Source organism: Anas acuta, chromosome 3 (genome assembly GCF_963932015.1).
Source record: "Anas acuta chromosome 3, bAnaAcu1.1, whole genome shotgun sequence".
Taxonomy (NCBI): Eukaryota; Metazoa; Chordata; class Aves; order Anseriformes; family Anatidae; genus Anas; species Anas acuta.
The window spans coordinates 79920235-79938494 of NC_088981.1; the positions used below are offsets into that span (position 1 = coordinate 79920235).

An 18260-nucleotide genomic window follows, 5' to 3' on the forward strand; every position below is an offset into this window, starting at 1 on the left:
CATTACTAGGTATTCTCTAACACTCGTTTTAAGGAAGGGGAACTTCTTGAACTTGGAAGAGTCTAGGTTTTATCGGTGATACTCTTCCTCTGTCCGAGGAGCTGTGTGGACGGGCTCTGGGCCTCAGGAACCCCGTGCACGTTGTCTGGGTGGCGGAGGAGGTGTCGGCACCTCCCTTACAGAGCCAGCAGCTGTCCCGACATGCTGCTGGCCAGCAGTTGCTTTCAGAAAAACGCTGGAAGGCATCCTGGTTACAGCTTTTGGTAGCTGCCAAAATTAGTTTAAAATAGCTTTTACTCATAGAGCGATGTTACAGATCCTTGTTTGAGCTGCCTGGACTTCACCAGGGGTTGGAAAATGAGATTCTAAGCAGCGCAGCTTGCTGGGTTTCTTTTTGCTACAGACTTTCGTGTCACGCAGTTTTTGTCACACAAATTTCTGTTTTGAGCTGTGGGCCACCAGGTGTTCAGCCTAAAGCATGCTGTTGTTCCAGGACTGAGTGTTTGCCCTTCTTTGGCATTTGGGTTATCGCCCTTCGCATTGCAGCGTTGCCCAGAGGCCGAGTGGGCCGTGCTGCCTCAACGTAGGGCGACGGCCCCTACCCACAGAGCCAGTGGCCTCCTTCGCTGCTGGGAGTCAAAGCAGCAGGAGTGTCGGCCACCAGGCCACAGCTTTCTGGGGATGGGTGAAGCAGGAAGAAGTCCCATCCCCATCCCTGAAGGTGCTCAAGGCCAAGCTGGATGGGGCTCTGAGCAACCTGTTCTGGTGGGAGGTGTCCCTGCCCATGGCGGGGGAGTTGGATTTAGATAGCCTGTAAGGTCCCTTCCAACCCAAACCATTTTGGGATTCTATGAAGTCAGGGGAAGCAGCCAAATGTGCATTGTAAATGGAGTTTATAGTGAGGACATCAGCACCACCTTCACCTGAGTCAGCAGATTCCTATTGTTATGTATTGCAAAGCCTTATAATAAATGCTCCTCAAGCGTACTGGACTGCTTCACTTACCCTTGCCCTACTGTAACACCAATTGTGGTAGGACCAGTGTGAAAGCAAGGTGTTAAAACACCAAATAGAGAGATGTGCCCAATTTGGCACCCCTCAGGCGTGTCCTTCCTGGTCTTGGTGCACAGCAGCCCTGGGTGCGGGACAGGGAATGGGGACCCTGGTTCAGCAAGGAAGTTGAGCCGTAGTGGGGAAGTGCTGGAAAAATTTTCCATATTTATAGTATATCTTTGAGGTGTGTGCAGATGGACTTCTTTGTGGTTGCAAGTTTGAAAAGAAAATGCAAGAAAATGACTGAAAATTCTCAAGTATGTGTCAAAGCTGACTGGGTGTTACTGGTAACATAATAAATGACACTCTGGTATGGTTCCTATGGCATGTGGTTCCAATGACCTAGATGAAACAGTTGTGCCCTTGCCACTTCTGACAAGTTGCAGTCTTTGTGAGCTCATGTAGGTAAAGCCCGATATCCCACCTCACCAGGTAGTTCTCCGAAGTCGTGTGTGTGCTGTGTGCAGCACCAGTGTGGGTACAAGCTGAAGGAAAACTTCATTATGTTTGACAGTGCCTTTTTAGCTAAAGTACTACCATGATTTGCATGACAGCAGTGAATCCCAAAATTGGTTGATTGCCAAGAGAGACTTTAAACTGTGGAGGCAGACATGAGAGAGAAAAAAGAATTAAATGCTTAATTAATGAATTTATACTTCCTGTTTCTTGGAGCATGACTATTTTTCTCTCTCTTCCCTTTTGTTTATTTTCTGGTGCCATGCGTTCAACTGGAATCTGTATAGAAATTTAGTAAAGAAACCTGCACAGGAAGATGAAGAGGGTTCTGAATCAAATGACGTCTTAGTCAAATATTGGACCTTTTTAATAGGAAAATGTTTTGAGGTACCAACCTATAGAAGTTATTTGGCCAATGTTCTGAATCCCAGTGATGGTGTCTATACAGTCATGCAATTGCTCTTTCACCTAGGGACTAAAATGAATCTGTTGCCTTAGCTTTAACTTTTCTTGGGAGAGTCTCCTCCACTTTCATGGATTTCTTACAACATTTTTCCTTAGAATTATAGTTGTGAACTTCGACATTTCTCTGGTATCTCCTTCTGTTAGTTCCTTGCTTCCCACTTGCTGTTTTATGTGAAGAGCTTAGTGAGTTGCTTCAGAGGAGTAAAACTCTTCATGGTAATGGAGATGCTAACGTGTGACAGTTCTTATCCACCCAAAATGGCAGCAATTGACTTGTAGTTCTTCATATAAACTGATCTTTCACTCAGAAAAGTTTTCACTTAAAGAAGGTAGCTATTAATTACTTATCTCTCCATGTTTCAATATGCCACCGTCTCGTTAAATAGCTCCCTTGTCTATTTCTTTCTGAAACTATAAAGTACTCTTTTCCGCAGAACAAGCTCGATGACATCTTGACACTTCCCTAATGTTTTCAAATCCTGGTGGGTTTGAGTGAATTATTGGATTTATTTGAACTTCAGATTTGGGGCTTGTAAATATGCAGAGATGAAAGCTAAAAAGGTTGACAGAAATGCACTTGAAGTTGGAGGTGCTAGTTTTAGCATAGTTATCTTTGGCAACATCAGCCTCATCAAGTCCAAAAACTCGAGTGATCATAAATCTGTTTTGATACTAGCAATTGTCTGGTAGTCAGTACTACCTCCCTTATTGTTATATTGGACCCTGGGGAAATGTAAAGTGCAAGTCTCTACCCTAGTGTCTCAGCACTAACCAAGCCAAGCATTTGGGGGAGATCCTTATCTTCACATTGCAGGTGGAAGATGGAGAAGTATGAGAACAGGTTGCCTGAGAGGCCTGATGCAGGTGTTAGTTGTAATGCCATCAGATCTGTGTCCGTGTAGCCATTAAGCAAATCATGCAGGTAGATGCCACCTCTTTTGCTCCTACTTCTGCCACTTCACTTTCTGAGTATAATGCTGTCGTGTAAGAGCTCCTGACGGACCACTGTCTCCCAGTGAGTGCAGATGTTTGCTGTGTGGCTCTGTGCAGGGGATGATCGGATCAACAGGTATTTAGTTTATAAGTTTCGCCTACTCATTTTGTTTCCTATTAATAACCTTGTGTTTTAATCCTATAAATATGCCATGTCATGCATCTGTCTATTTGGGGAGCTAATCCTGTTGCAGTAGGCATCTATTTCAGGAGCAGCCCGGACAAAGAACAGCATTATTTGAGTGCCGTCCTCCGTTATTGTCTGTAATAGGTTATATCGCAATCATTTGAGTATTAGTGTAGTGTAAGAGTTCAAAAAGGACAGACATTATTTGTTGTGTCAACTCATTAAAAATATTCTGTATGGATTTTTCCAAAAGGATAAGCAGACCAAGCATAGTGGGCCCTATGCCAGGGAGCATAATGTCCTTGCACGCCATTAGGTGAAGCTCCAAGCTGGTTTAAAAAGCAACTTCTAAATAATTTGTTGAGTATCCCTTTAAAAAAAAAAAAAAAAAAAGGTTTGTGTACAGAAGTAGCAAATTAATTCAGTTCTATCAGAAAGTAGGTCAGTGACTGACCTCCCGATAGCATGAGGCAGCAGTTTCTAGCAGAAGTGACAGCTCAGCAGCATGAACCCTCACTGTCTCCAGGAAACTTGTTTTGACAAATGTAAACACATTATATCCTGTATTCCTCTTACTTATTTATTTTCTTGCTGCTGCATTAGAAACCACAGACTGTCACTCTCCATCCCCTTTCTTCACCCTTTCTGGTCCCCAAAGGGAAATGCCTTGTAACATAGCTAATAATTTTTGCAAGGCTGCGTAATGAGTAAGGCGTTCCAGCAGGGGTTTTTTTTTAACAGCTGAATTTGAGAACTGTAAACCAGACTTGACTAAAATCCAAACCAAAGCATTTCTGATGGTGAGGGAAGCCATTGGGAAGACAGGAACTGGAGTGATTTAGGATTGAGTGAAACCTTCACATATACCCACACGCCTCTTCAACATTTGTTGTTGAACACGAGCAGCCGTGTTGCTGGTCTGACAGTACGTTGAACATGTCCTCACTGCAGGCCAGCAACTCCTGAAATTGGGATTCTTTTGTATTTCGGGGTAAGTGCCAGAGGTTTTCCCTGCAGTGTCCCACCACTTTGCTCCTTGAGCACACCTGAGAGGACATGGGGCATATGCTCTTCTTTTCATTGAGTTGTCTTTATCAGCAGGGGTAGAAGATGAATCATATGCTACCAGTTAACTTCTTTGGTAGCTTTCCTGCAATGTTTTCTCCTGTGGGAGTCGCTGGGGATGGAAAGGTCAGGAAAAGCTTCCAGCTGCAGAGCTGTATTTTGGCAGGTGAGACCAATCTCTGATCTCTGGAGTTGGTTCCTTCTCTTGGCTCGTAATCAGGTTGCATATGCAAGGCAGCACCACATGACGTAGATCTGAGGATTTCAGTATGTACTAACCAAAATGGTCTGATTTAAACACTTTTGCTAAAGGTCTCACAAAACCCTATATCTCTAGGTTTTCTTTGTTATCTAGTTATTTTTCTGGCATGAGGTGGCTCAAAAACATCCAGAGAATCCTACTGTCAGTTCTACAAAAGCAGTACAAAGAGTGATGTTTGCTCCTGTGATAGCTAAGCCTCCAGAGTCCCTCAGCTGAGTGTTGTCATTTAACTGAATTTTAAAGTTCATTTGTTTGTAAGCATTGCGTTACAATAAAAGTTGTATGACATTGTCTAAGCCAGAAGCAGAGTCTTGACTTGGGAGCAGCCATGGGAATATATTCGTTAGAAACAAAATGCTTCTAGCTTTGGTAAAGGTTTGATCACAGTAGATTCAAGTCAAGCAGGGAAGCAGATGGATTTATTTAACATAGCCAAAAATGGCTATGAGGAGTTGGGGAAGAAGAGAGTCCTATTTCAATGAATTACATGTTTTGCTTCTTTGCTAATGCTATAGATAATGCTGGCATTGATTGTTACGCAGCATACAACAGATGTAATGCTAAGAAAGTTGTGAAAAAATACAGTAATGTATGCAGTTAGAAAAAGGCTTAAAGTGAGAGGGAGAGGAGAGGGAGGCCCGTGTGCATGTGTCTGGGTACATTTCTGTGCAGGGGGCAGACAGTTCCCACTCGGCCTCCCGAGGGGTGCTTGCCTCTTTGATGGAGCCCACAAAAGGGGAACCGTGGATGCTGGTTTTCCCGTGATTAAACTCTTCACAGAGCCACCAGGTTCCTTCTGCTTGAGAGGTCTGGAAGCTTAAGGTGTGCTCCAGAGAGGCACGAAGGAAGATCTGATCCTGTTCCCCACCACTTCATGCTTACAGAGCTGTCGCTTCCCAGAGCTCCCTCTCCCACACTGGGAGGGAGAGTCAGAAAGGGAATGATGTCTCTGGGCTTTGCTGAGCAGAGCTGGTGTAGGCTGAGATCCTTTCAGTTCAAGGTAATTTGAGCATCTCAGTCCCTTCTTAAGAACTGGAGCTATTTTTGAAGCCCCCACACTGTAGAAAGCTGCAAGGTTTTTTCCCCTTCACCCAAGTGCTTGCAGGAGGTCCTGCCAGGCTGCCCAGATAAGCTGCTTCCCTGCCTGCTGGTGGGCGGCAGGCCTCGGTGTAACAGATATGACGCGGTGACCTTTGCAGCGATGTACAGATGGGTGCAGAGCAGAGACAGGAAAATTACCCACGTCGTAGTCACTGACATCTCTTGCTTTGGGAGAGGAGGGGCCGTCTTAAACCCCAGCATTGCCCTCGCTGGCTGGAACAGTGGTGCCCAGGGAACAAGGCAGCTGCACCTCTCCTTTTTTTCCTTTCTAGGCAGAGATGTGGTGTCACTCAGTCTGCACCACATGCAGGCAGTGCCAATACAACTCAGTTCTCAGTTTATTTATTGCACTTTTTTTTTTTTATTGCACCCCTTCGGCAACATTTGTGCATCATTGAGTCATAGAGTCATTTAGGTTGGAAAAGACCTCTAAGATCATCAAGTCCAACCATTACTCATCAAGAGAGCAGGACAGATTCATATGTTCCCTTCTACTTTAGAAATCTTGGTGAGGGCTTGCGGGGCTGAACGTCATCTTTGTGGCTTTCTTCTAACACCATGCAAATAGCAATGGGTTGTAGACTGACCAAGACACTGCCATCCATTCTCCCTGTGCCAAAACCTGAAGGGCAGCACAAAGGTGTGGATTAGGGGGGCCACAAGAGTGTCCCTGTCTGCATCGCCCAGTTGCTGAACCCTTCTTGATTTTCTTGCACTGGCCCTGCCTTGGTTAAAGCAGGCATGTGCTCCTGCATGAGATTTTGCAAGATTTTATCGATGGGGGACAGGAGGTGCCTCTTGATTGCTTTTCTAAATGTACATCAATCTAAGCTAATTAATCATGGATGATATCATTCCAATCAGCAGCACGAGATAATGTCCATCCTGAGTGCAATGACGTAAATGTCTCTGCTTCCATTAGATGTACCAGAGAGCAATCTGTGTCGTTTTTCAGAGTAACATCTCAGGTCATAAAGAAACTCTGTACTGGGACATGTGCTGCTTTTCTGCTAGCCCGAGTAGGTCCATGGGGAGCTACCAGTTTTCTACATGTGTGTTGTGCAAAAATCGCTGTGTTAGTCCACCGCTAACACGAAACCAAGGTCTCAAAAGCAAGTTCACACAGTATTGGTTTCACTGGCAATAAAGCCAGTCGAATAGTGCGGTGTGAGATTTCTGCATTTTAGCAGAAAAAAAAAAAAGTTCAGAGAAGGTGTGTGAGGTGTGAGCAAGCGAGGAGTCTGTATGAAATTTCATCCGCTTAATGTATTGCAGGAGCTCCTTTTGGTTGAGATTATGCACCTCAGGTTTTGTGGAGAAATTACAGGCATCGCTGCTTGCACTGCTGCAGGCGCAGGCTAGGGTGAGTGGATCACCTCCGCCAAGGTACAGAGTTGCCTTTCTTCAGGGGTCAGGAACCACTCAAAGCATCTCCCCTTTGTATGAATGTTGTGGGGAGGGGGGTGAGGAAAATGAATTCCTTGTATTGCAAAGTTAATTTCCTGAATGAATTTCCTTCGCATTCTTGCTCAGTGTGGGCTCCAGAAGGTGGTGGAGTTGAATGAGAGCTGTCAGTGTTGGAAGGATAGATTGCTGGTGGAAAACGTGGCTCTTCGGTGCTCCCCATGAAGCCCACTTGACTGACAGTCTTTCTCTGTGCTGTGTCGTGCTGCCCGAAATATTTCTAGTGTTCCAACTCCTGCCTGATGTAGGGCCCAGCTTATCTCCCTTTCTTCTTTCTTCCACTGGCAGTCTTCACGTCCTGCTCGTTACTGACGTCGGAGTACGTCAGCTTGGCTTCACATGGATGGCTCTCAGAAGTGCCGGGCAGCTTAAAGATAAACTCTAGGAGAAAAGAAAGATGAAGATAACTTCAGGTCATTTTACCTTGACCAAGTGGATGCCTGGCTTATCTCCCGTTGCTTTGGTTCTCCCCAGCCGTAGCCTTGTTTCTGAGCCGTGATTTAGTCCAGGGTGCGGCTAACATTTTACGTTAGCACGGTACTATTGAAACACTTCTCCTTTCAGCCAAAACTGCCTTTGTGTCCATTACCGATTCTGCTGTGTAAACAAGACAGGTTATTTATCCTGCCCTGACCAAGAAAAGGAGGAGTTAAAATTTAAGAGCCGCCGCGGGCACAAGTGCTGACTAATGGTTACTATCTTGAGTACACGGAAATCGAATTGGACCTCGTCTGATGAACACCACTGCTCTTTTTTTTTTTTCTTATAGAGCAATACAGAAGAATTGAGAAATAAATGCGTTCACTTAAGATAACATTGTGTGACAGCTGAGAACAATTAAAACTCTTACTTGCAGCTATATATTTTTTTTCCTTTCTACAGTAGGTGGGTGGTGTCTGCAGCTCTGAGTAGCTGGGTATTTGTCACGGGTCTGATCTTATCATTCACATGGGAAGAACAACTATCGTGCAGGGTTATTTATTTTACAGCCTTTTCTCCTGGTTTTGCACAACACACAGATCTTGGTAGATGAGAAAGGATATTTTTTTTTCTTACTAGAGTCTTTTTAGCAACAAACACACGCCTAACTGTAAGAGAAAAAAGTTTCACAACCTAGCTTGTTTTGTGAAGCCCAAACATTTGTGAAGCTTACAAACCCTCAAACTTTGCATAATGTGCCCATCCCTGATCTCAAACATGAGGTGGCAGAAGAGGGAAGTGTTACTTTTTTTAACCAACAACTTATGACTGTGTCAACACATGACAATTTGTCAAAGCTTTCTGTAGTGGTGCTGTAAATTAATTTTTAGCATCAGTTGTGAGTGGTAAACACTTTGTGCGGTGTGAACAGCTCTTAGTACAGTGTGAGTTGTCAGCAGCTTGCTATCTACCCTGAAAGAAAAAAAAAATGAAGGAGGGAAGGATGAAAACTCATTTACTAGTACAAAATGGATCTGAGTCTGCAAAAATTAGACATGTCGTGGTATTTTTTTCTTCTTCCATACCAGTCAGCTCAACCTTGAAATTTGGTGCTTGCTTTTTCCACTGATAAGAACCTGCCTTCCAGTCTATGGTTTGGGAAATCACAACTTTCCATCCTGTGCACGGAAATAGTGCCTGATAGTGAACAGGTTCCTCTGTTCACTAGGTAGCTGGATGAAGTCAAGCCCTCTCTTTGCTGTTGGGTTTTGCTCTTGGTTGCTTGCTCTGAAAGTAGAACATGGCCTGCAAATGTGAGTGTGCTCCTTTGTCGAGAAGTCTCATATAAGCGACATAAAATGCTTGGAGAAAAGAAGATGGCAGCCCAAAGAGAAGGAACAGGGGCTGAGCTCCATCTCTTCCTCGGCTGTCCCTGTGGTGTTTCTCCTTGCCCATCCCAGCCGTTGTGGCGGAGTTCACAGTGATGGTTCACACAATAGGGGTTGACGTGATGGAAGAAAATGATTTGGTACAAAAAGTCAGGGAATATGTATTGTGGAAAACAACTTTTCAGATACAAACCTATTTTAATCTGTCACTGTAACAGAACAAGCAGTAATAACCTCCCAGCCTAACAATGACTGTTAAGTTGAACATTAATTCGTTCAGTCATTGAATTGCTAACATGTCTAAAACTTACAAGTGAACACCCACTCAAGAGAGAAAAAGAAGTTGGTGCCTGGAGTTCTTGGCCCTGCTGAAATCACCTAGGTTTCTGACACTAACGCCAGTATTTCATTTTGCGTTTCCTGAGAATGCTTCAAGTAGAACTAGATGAGAAAAACAGCTGCGCCAGGTTGTTCGCTGCTTTGATACGTTCAGCATGTTTTTGTTCTCAAAGCACGGTTGCTCTCAGCTCCAGCCTCCTAGGTCGGCTTTGACTGTGCTTCAGTGCTTGTTCCTGTAAATGGACAACACACTTGAAGCTTGGCATGAGAATTACATATAGTCCTGCTAAAGCTGGTTTTAACCTGATTATGGTTTTAGAAAGAAAAATGACTTTATTTGCGTATTTGCTCACAAAGAATTTTGGTTTTATTTCCTTTTCCAGATATAACTGTAGGTGCTTCTTATATGAAAGAGCTGAGCCACACCATCCAGTAAACTGTCTAAAGCAGCAGTTGGCTTGCTTGGAAATCACTTCCAGAACTGTGTTGTAAGTAAGTATTTTTTCAAAAGCAGCATAAAATGGTTTCATTATTTTAGGGGCATTTTCTGGATGTTTTGACTGTTCCTTATAATTTCATAGTTTTACTAATATCTACTAGACAGTAGCAGTGCCCATGAGAACATGAGCTTCAGACTGCCATGTCTGAAGCATTTAGCGAAAATCCTTTAAAGGCTTTTTGGTGACTTACTTAAAAACTGCACAGCACAGTACCTAAACATTTCCAAGAATAGACAGCTACTTACAAGTCTAGAAACAAATCTGGCAAAGTACATATTGATCTATTTTGTCATTTGCCGGTGCAGTATTTCACTCTGTGACATACATGGGTTTTTTAGTGTTCATCCCTGCCTGCGTTTGTGTGCTTCAGCATTTTAGCTTTGGGGCATAAACTGTGATCTGCCTATCTGAATTCAAAATACGTCATGGATAGGTGCCCTAACTGATCTGAAAAGAGCACTGGGTTGTGTCTACCAACATGCTGTCGGTATGGGTAGGGAACTTCAGTGTACAGGGAATGGCAGAAAATTTGGTCAGCTGTCTGTCTCCATAATGAGCGTATGTCAATGAACAAGACCCAGTTTCAGATTAAGAACCACTTGCATTGAGTGCATCTACATGGCATTGGGAACATGGTTACTCAAAGTTAGTAACATCGTCCTAGAAAACTTCAAGAAGTACACCAAGAAAACCTCATCATGCCATTTTATACAGTTACTTTTGAAAGTATAATCTATTTAGGTGTGTTTGTGACATGAAATTTTACACCATTTTATTTCTTTTTATATTGCCTTTGTTTTTCTGCTGCTGATGAGGCAGGTTATCCTGATACGAGAGGTATTTACGACTTAAGTGTATTTCCCTTGAAATGGCCCCTGATAATACAGGCACTTCAGAGAAAAAGGGCAGGAGCATGAATGATTCAGGGCTCAAGTCACTTACAGTTAGGGACATTATACAGGTTGCTCAAACTGCTTAGCACCTTGCAAAATATTCCCTACAGGTTACATTTGCTTTACATAAACCTGTTTAAAAAGAAAGAAAAAAAAAAGTGCTAATTCCAACATTGAGTCCTTGAAACCAAATGGTAAAGCAATTGAGAGCTTTTTAGCAATTGAGAGCTTTTTTTGGAATAGGTTTTATTTCTGGATTTCTGTTCAGTGTAGTCAACTGGCACACCTGGATCCTTCCCAGGTGAGGTTGTGTGTGACAAAAATTCTTGACTCAGTTCTGCCAGGTGCCCTGACTGCCATTTCATCATCGCTCTATACCTACCAGGCAACTGCTCGGCTTGATTCAACATGGGTGGACGTGAACAAGAGTTAGAAAGGGCATGGTTGCTGCCAGGGGTGCGACGCCTCAGATGTGGCTAGTGGACACTTAGTCAGGGAGTTGCTTGGGGAAAATTCTGCGGAAATTTGGTTTTGGCTGGCATTCTGCCTGCACATGGTCTGTCTGCTTCTGCAATGTAAGCCCCAACCCAAGCTGGTGGTGTTTCCAGCAGGGGAGGCAGGTGCCTGGCACCTCTGGGTGTCACAAGAGCTTCTGGTCTTCTGGAAGCTTCTGGAAACCCCACTGTGACCAGGCCCCGTTGTCAGCGATGTGGCCATTTTGAGGGGAGCCTCATTTTATTGCTGTTACCACTGTGTTTTCTTTCATCGTGTGTCACGGTGTTTGAATCCCTGTGGCACCGGGAGCTGGAGCTCTGCATTTATTTAATTTACCCTGAGGTAGTCATAGGCTGGGTTCAGACCTGGTGTCCCAGGGTGCATGCTACTGAGGTAGTTGTGCAGTCTCAGTTATACCAAGTCCCTGAAGGATTCCCTACTCCACTGTGGCTTTCTGCTTCACATCCCTCAAATTCAACCGCTTTAGTCTGTTTCGTGGTGCCAGAAAGCCACATATTGTCTCTCTGTGAAGCCTCAAACAGCAGATGCATGCTTTTAAACGGTTAAAAAAAATGTTAATTATGATTCAGGAATAGTTTTTCCCCATCTATTAAGTAATATCAAGCACTGAATTTTTCAATCAGTAATTGTTTTTCCAGCTGCTGAGTGGGACTAAGTATTAAATATTTTTAGAGGGTTATTTTTGCAGCTGCTAAGCTGCTTTAAGTATAAAAGTCTTAGGTTATTTTGTAGGGTTTGACAGAGTTGGGTGCATAATGGGCAAAAGGTAATGACACTGTGGTGGAAGTGGAATGATGACATTCTTCTGATGCACCTTGGTTAGTTGTAGATAGTTTGGGCTGCATCCACATGAGCTGAAAATAGCATTCTGGGCACTTTTGAAAGTTCGTGGTTTTGCAGCATTTTCTCACAAATGTCTGTCGTCTTTTTTTCTTTCTTACTATGTTGGTTATTACACACAAGTGGAAATTTGATATTTTTTTCTTCTCCATGTCTTGAAACTTCTTGTGTTTCACCCAGTGTGAATTATTTCATGAAATAATGGTTTGACTTGTTGCAAATACTGTAATACCACAGAATTTTGTCTTCGAAATGTATGTTACCTGCCTTTCACTGGAAGATCTTTAGAGGTTTTCAAATATCAATTAAACCACAGATCACGATGACAATGGAAGAGACACTGTTCTCACCCATCAGAGAGACTAGTTAGCTGCAGTACCCTGACTGTAAGAACATTGCTCACATGTACACAGTGATTCATTAGCCTAACTGCTAAAACATTCTAGGCAGTCTCATGCGTTGGCTTACTGGTAGCTTTTCTTCAGCTGATTGCTCATTTCGATGTAACTCCTAGCAGCATTGGAGCATTTACTTTGGAACTTACCTTTTTTGTGCATCTCCTTGCTCTGGTTTTCCCACCAGGTCTGGTCTGTTGCCTCACAACACTGCTGTTCGCAGTAAGCATTTGCTGTAATTCTTTGAAACTGTGAATAAGAAACCACCTTTCGAAAATCACTGATACATTTTGATCAAGCCATAATTATGAGCACAGGGTGCACAAACAAAGGACACTGAATACTGAGACCTAGAGAGAGACCGATGTTGGTGGGGAGAAAACCAAATAGTGAAGTTTAAATTCTGTTTAATTTTCACTTGTGGGTTTTTTAAAGGCAAAATAAAAAAGAAGCAGAATAAAAAACTTCCACAAAGCAGAAGTGTGAGTGAAATGAAACGTAGTGGCTAGACAAATGACACATTAATTAAAAAACACACCAAACTTAAATTTCAAAGCCCCGGTAGAAAAGGTGGTCTGTTGGCCACCCAGCTTGGACGGGGCACCCAACTGGAACTCATGGTCTGGGTTCAGTTCCCCGCCTCAGTCACAGGTTTCCTGTGTGTTCTCAGGCAACCTCTTTCATCTGCCCCATGACCAACTTCCTCATTTTTAAAACAGAGATCATCCTCCTCCCTTCCAGAGGTGTGTCAGGAAGGTGAAGCCGACTGGTGCTTCTGAAAGACGTGGATGTTGCAATGGGGAGGGCCAGCCTGGGGACTTGCGTGAGTGGGATGAGCTTCCTGACAGAGAAGAATTACCCATGCTTTTTGCATTTTGTTTGTTTCGGAGTAGAGAAAGTGATTTCCATATCTAGGAAGGTGTTGTTTGCTTTTTTCCCCTTTTTTTGGGTCTTTCAGACATGTTTCTCATGGATTTTGGCTCTCCCTGTGCAGCGGCAGGCAGTTGGAATATTCCCTGTCTCTCGCCTTTCTCCTCACGGTCTGCCTCTTCATAGTTTGAGTCATTCCTATCTACTTGACACACACGACCCACACAAACCCAACTGGATCATAAACGCAGCTTCTGTCATCTCCTGAATTACACAGAGATCTCTTGACATTTAAATATAGTTGTGTGTAAGAAAGAAACTGGAGAACACTTGAGCCTGTTCAGGAGGTTGCCGGAGGAGACCCTGCGCAGTTGAGGAAGGCAGTGCAAGGGAGCTGGCCATCACCTTCTTGGCCACCTTGCAAGGTTTATGTTGTATCTGCTGAGGGTGTCCCATGAGCCCAGCACTACAGCTGGCCTTCAGTCTCTCTGTTCCTCCACTCAGCCCCTGATAGGCAATATTCATTTAAGAGATTTTGATATGAATCTCACATGGTGCCGATACTAATTCTGAGTAAGGAATCAGAAATGACAAGTCACATGCCTTTTGATGTGTCCTTTTTATCTCTTGTGGGTTGATAGTTAAACTTTTCTCAGCATTTACAGGAATTATTTTTCTCTGGGAAGAGGGCGTGGAGCCCTGTACACTGTTTTTCTTCTCCTCTTACTAATGCTCTTCTCCAGCCGTTGATGAGATCTTGAAAGTACACATTCAGACCATATTCACTTTTTGTTTTCTCTTTACAGCTCTTTATGTTTCCTGTGCTCCCATCTTCTTACTGCCTTCCCATTTTTTTTGTCCCTGTTTTCTTAAATCCTCCTTTGACTTGATCCTCGCCTTTCTCTGAGTTGCCAGGGTTAATAAGAGATCCTTCTCATTGGGACCTGCGTTGTCCTCCCATCCCTGCCATATTTCAGTCCTTCTGTGGCCACAGAAACATCTCCCCAGCCTTCCTGTCAGACCCATACTCACCCAGATGTCTTTCTGCTACCAGTTTTCTCTATCCTGGTCCTTTCATGAGATGTCATGACTCTGTCATGACTCGCATCTGGTAGGATGCAGAAGTGGCCCAATGTGCACTCTTCCCTCCTCCGTCTCCCAGGTCCGCCCTTCTCCATTTGTTCCTTACTCCGGAACGGCAGTCAGTCTTTGTCTTGGGCAGGTGGCCTTTTCTTCAGGTGTCATCACCTTGCTTTCCTGTTTGTTTTCCCCACCATTTCACTGCCTCTAGTTTTCCCCGTCTTGTGGAGTGATCCATGAGCAACCCTGTTGATTTTGGTCGAGGTACTCCCATTTTAGATGAATAAAGAACCAGCTCAGGGTTGGCTGCTGCATCTAACCTAAGCCTCTGAGTGTGAGGATCTTCAATTACAGAAAAAGTGATGTCTTGTCCCTTCTCAGACTGGTCAGCTCAGAGTCCCCAACCCCAAGAGAACACGGCCATGTTTGAGACGTGGTGGTGCTGTCAGTGGATGTCCCCTCTCTGCTTGTCATGCTTATCCCTTCTCCAGCTGGTAAGCCCAGGGATTTGGTCTGCTCACAGCTCGGGATGCCGGAAAGCGTGGCAAACTGCTTGGTTGTCCACTGCTGTTTCAACACCATGCCCAAGCGGCATGTAACTAGTTGCTGAACTAACATGATCTTATACCGAAGAAGCGATTTCCCGAAGAAGCAAATCAGGAAGCCTGCCATTTAACATGCTGTAATTGACTTCAGCTGTAAGATTCAATATACTTATCTAGGATTACGGTTCAATAAAATCTGATTGTGCCTAGAGCAAAAGGACTTGTAGAAACACCTAGGGACTGTCGTCTGCCTTTCCTGCAGACGAGCTGAATCTCACATCTTCTGATCTTTCTGGTTTGGGTTACGCTGCTGCTTGACCTGCTCAGCCTGGTGGCGCGTTGGCAGGAGCAGCTTCCAGTGGCACCGTTTCAGGCGGGGATGGAGCCAAGTGGCTGACATGTTGCATAGCGTTCTTAGCTCAGTTTTACATGACTAACTCTCAATTCAGCGTGCCGTCCCGGTGTCGGGGTGGGGGAACGGGAAGTAAACTCTGTCTGGTTTCATTATGATGGTGGTGATCATACAATCCACAATGTATGTGAGATTAAAAGCCCTGTAACCTTACAGACCAAACTGTGCACAAAGAGCAAAATCTGAAATGAGTTCAGCGTATAAACATCCTTTTGTCTTGTCTCGCCCAGTGTAGAAATAAATACGGGAAAACAAATATTTATTCAGAACTTCCTCTCACTACCAAGTAGGAAGCTTTGTTGGGCCAGTTTCTGCAGAGAAATATTCACCAGCCATCATACATTGGCTTTTATGACCGTGTGCTATAATTGCAGAGAGAGAGCCTTTTGCCCAAGTATTCATTAATGAATTTTTCATTAGCCACTCTGAACAAATGGGAAAGCATTTGATTTAATTTTTCTCTCGCAGATCTTCAGGGAAAAGCAGACTTTTTCAGTGTGACAAGGACACTGGCACAGGTAATTAGTAATTTGGGATGATGGCCGAACAGATAGTATGCCAAGTACCCTTGTCACACGCTGAGAACACGAGCATTGTTATTCTCTCTTCCCGGAGATGTGTCCCACAGCACAGCACTTGATCCAAACATGATCTTACGTTATTAGGAGTTCTTGCCTACCGCCATGCTCCTTTTCTCAGTTATTTCTGCCAAGATTACACTGTTGCAAGCAGGAGAGGAAAAATATGCTTTCAGACCCAAATAATTGATTTTGTTGGTTCTGGCATACCAACTTTGTATGCAATAAAATATATAACATTGCTCAGTGCAGCATTTGCTGTACTAGTCATTCTTTATGCAACTGCCTATTTTCAACAAAATTTCAAACAAATGCCAGGGCTACAGATAGTAATAAAATAAGATAATCAAGGCAGAATGGGCAAGCTTTGTGATATGAGTCAAAAAAAAAATATCTCCCAAAGCCATGAGAATTGGAGAGAGGGGCTCTTTTACATGGCAAAGTTAAGTTATAGTTGCTGGGAGCAGAGAACATTTTCATTACAGGAATGAGCTGTGAGTGTGGCTCATGCCCAAGATCCCTGGAGCAGATATAGCTGGAGTTGAAGAGCAGAGAAGGGAGCTTGGAGCTTGCAAAAAGAATTATTCTGTGTAGTGGTTATGGAATTGGCTTTGATTCTGGATTAGCGCATGTTGGTTCGTACTGCTTCTTGGAGTGATAAGACTTAACTGGGATGGTGAATATACTGATATATACTAAGCTTTCATTTTCAGAGGGCATGAAACTGGAGAAAAAAATAAATGTAGTGTCCAAGTTTTCTGTTTGAGTTAAGCTGATAGAGAGAACTAGACAGATACTTAACATACGGTATTTGCTAATTTAGTTACCTTTCTTTTCGAAGCTCTGACTTCTGTTCTGCCTTGTCTCCCCCTGCCTTTTTTTTTTTTATCCTGACATTCAGGAGATGGTGCAAAATGAACTGAAAAGCTACCATGGCAGATACAAGTGGCGCTTCAAACTTTGCCCATTTAGCTTGTGTCAAAACACTAGTGCAGGTTTGTACGCTACCTACTGGCATGTAGTGCCAGACGACAAATGTTTTGTTAGTATTGGCAGTGCTCTCCTGAAGCTAAATAGGATTCTTTCCCTGGCTTGCTTGAGAGTGCAAAGTGCTTTTAATTCCCATTCAGTCTTTCACTGCTTCCTCCGAGTATTGCCACCCTTGTACCTTGGAATGATAAAACTTCAAAGAGTTGATAAAAGTTGTGGTTGAAAGCATGTGTAATTCTAGGTCAGACAGATAAAAAACAGTGCTAGCTAAGTGCAGTCTTCTCAAATCTTGCCAAAATAGTATGTCTCCTCACGTTTTGGGAGTGTGTGTTTCTATTTCTTTCTGAAGTAGCTGACGCAGGTGAAAGTGTTGTTCAGAAAGATACGAGATTCTCCAAATATGTTGCAAGGTTGATGATACTCCTTGGTCTCTGTACTGAATACGGCTAAAACTATATGCTTATCAACATCATTTCTAAATCACAGTTGATACTGTGTCTTGTTTAGCATTCTCATAGTTTTGTTTCATAAATGTAGCTATGTAGTAATTTCTTAGCTCAGAAGAGCTGTGCAAATTGCTTGCATTAAGATTATTTTGTCATTGAAAAGCAAGACTTTTATTTAAATCCACTTCTGCCCCATCCTCATTCAAAGGAGAGAGAGTACAATATTTTGCAAATTTTGTTAGTTTCAAGTCCAACTGTATCCCACAATTAAGGAAATAAAACCTAACGTCATCTCCAGCCAGTAAATCACTTTCCTTTCCCTTTTTATCAATTTGTTTAATCATTTTCCTCCAGCACAACTTTGGATTTTTCCATCTTCTTCTTTTAAAATCTGCCATTGTATTATTCTCAATACTCTTTGTTTAGATGGATCCTCCGTCTTCTCCAAAGTGTATTGAGGTTCTCCCATCTCCATGCCTTGTTTTTCAGAATTAGTAGCATGCTTTGTAATCCATGAGATACTGGGTTGGCCCATATCAGCTTTTATAGCTAATAAAAGCTGAAAGTCGTGCTCTAGCAGTGCTGTTGATGTGATCCAGCTGCTGTTGGGCACTCAGTCTACTGCACCAGGCTGGAATTACTTCAGGGCAAAGCACAAAAATTGGGCATCACATCAGCTCCATAGTACTGGTGGTTTCAGTCTACAAAGGCTAATATAGACATGGCCATCCATTTATCACCTATCCAAGGATATATTTCTAATAAGATCATAAGATCATGCATCTGCTGTTAAATTTTTCAAATAAAGCAGTCCCCATAATCTAAAATTACTGGCCCATATAACAGCGGTCTGTGTTTAGTCCCATCTGTAACACCTGAGTGGTACCCAGTGAGCCTCCAGCCCTTGTTGTTTCTTCTCCATTTTCATGCTGATGGTGTAGCCTAATCCTGTGTTTTGTGTTTTTTTTTTTGTTGTTTGTTTGTTTGTTTGTGTGTGTCTCACTCCTCTTTCTCCATTTGTTTACTTTGTTGTTTTTTGTTGCTGTTTCTAATGATTTTGCT

At 43.2% G+C, this 18260-nt stretch overlaps 1 protein-coding gene across 10 annotated transcripts in view; it reads left to right on the forward strand.

Annotated features, from left to right (window-relative positions):
• Positions 1–18260, forward strand: part of BACH2 (BTB domain and CNC homolog 2) — a 188417-nt gene that overhangs the window by 75344 nt on the left and 94813 nt on the right. For 6 of the 10 annotated variants that reach the window (XM_068677942.1, XM_068677940.1, XM_068677945.1 and 3 more), the window contains one exon: positions 9517–9625. The exons of 2 other annotated variants lie outside the window; for them this stretch is intronic. The gene's annotated coding sequence lies outside the window, so the exon portion shown is untranslated. The remainder of the gene's footprint in view (positions 1–9516; positions 9626–18260) is intronic. 2 more of the 10 variants (XM_068677944.1, XM_068677948.1) reach the window with 1 other exon arrangement.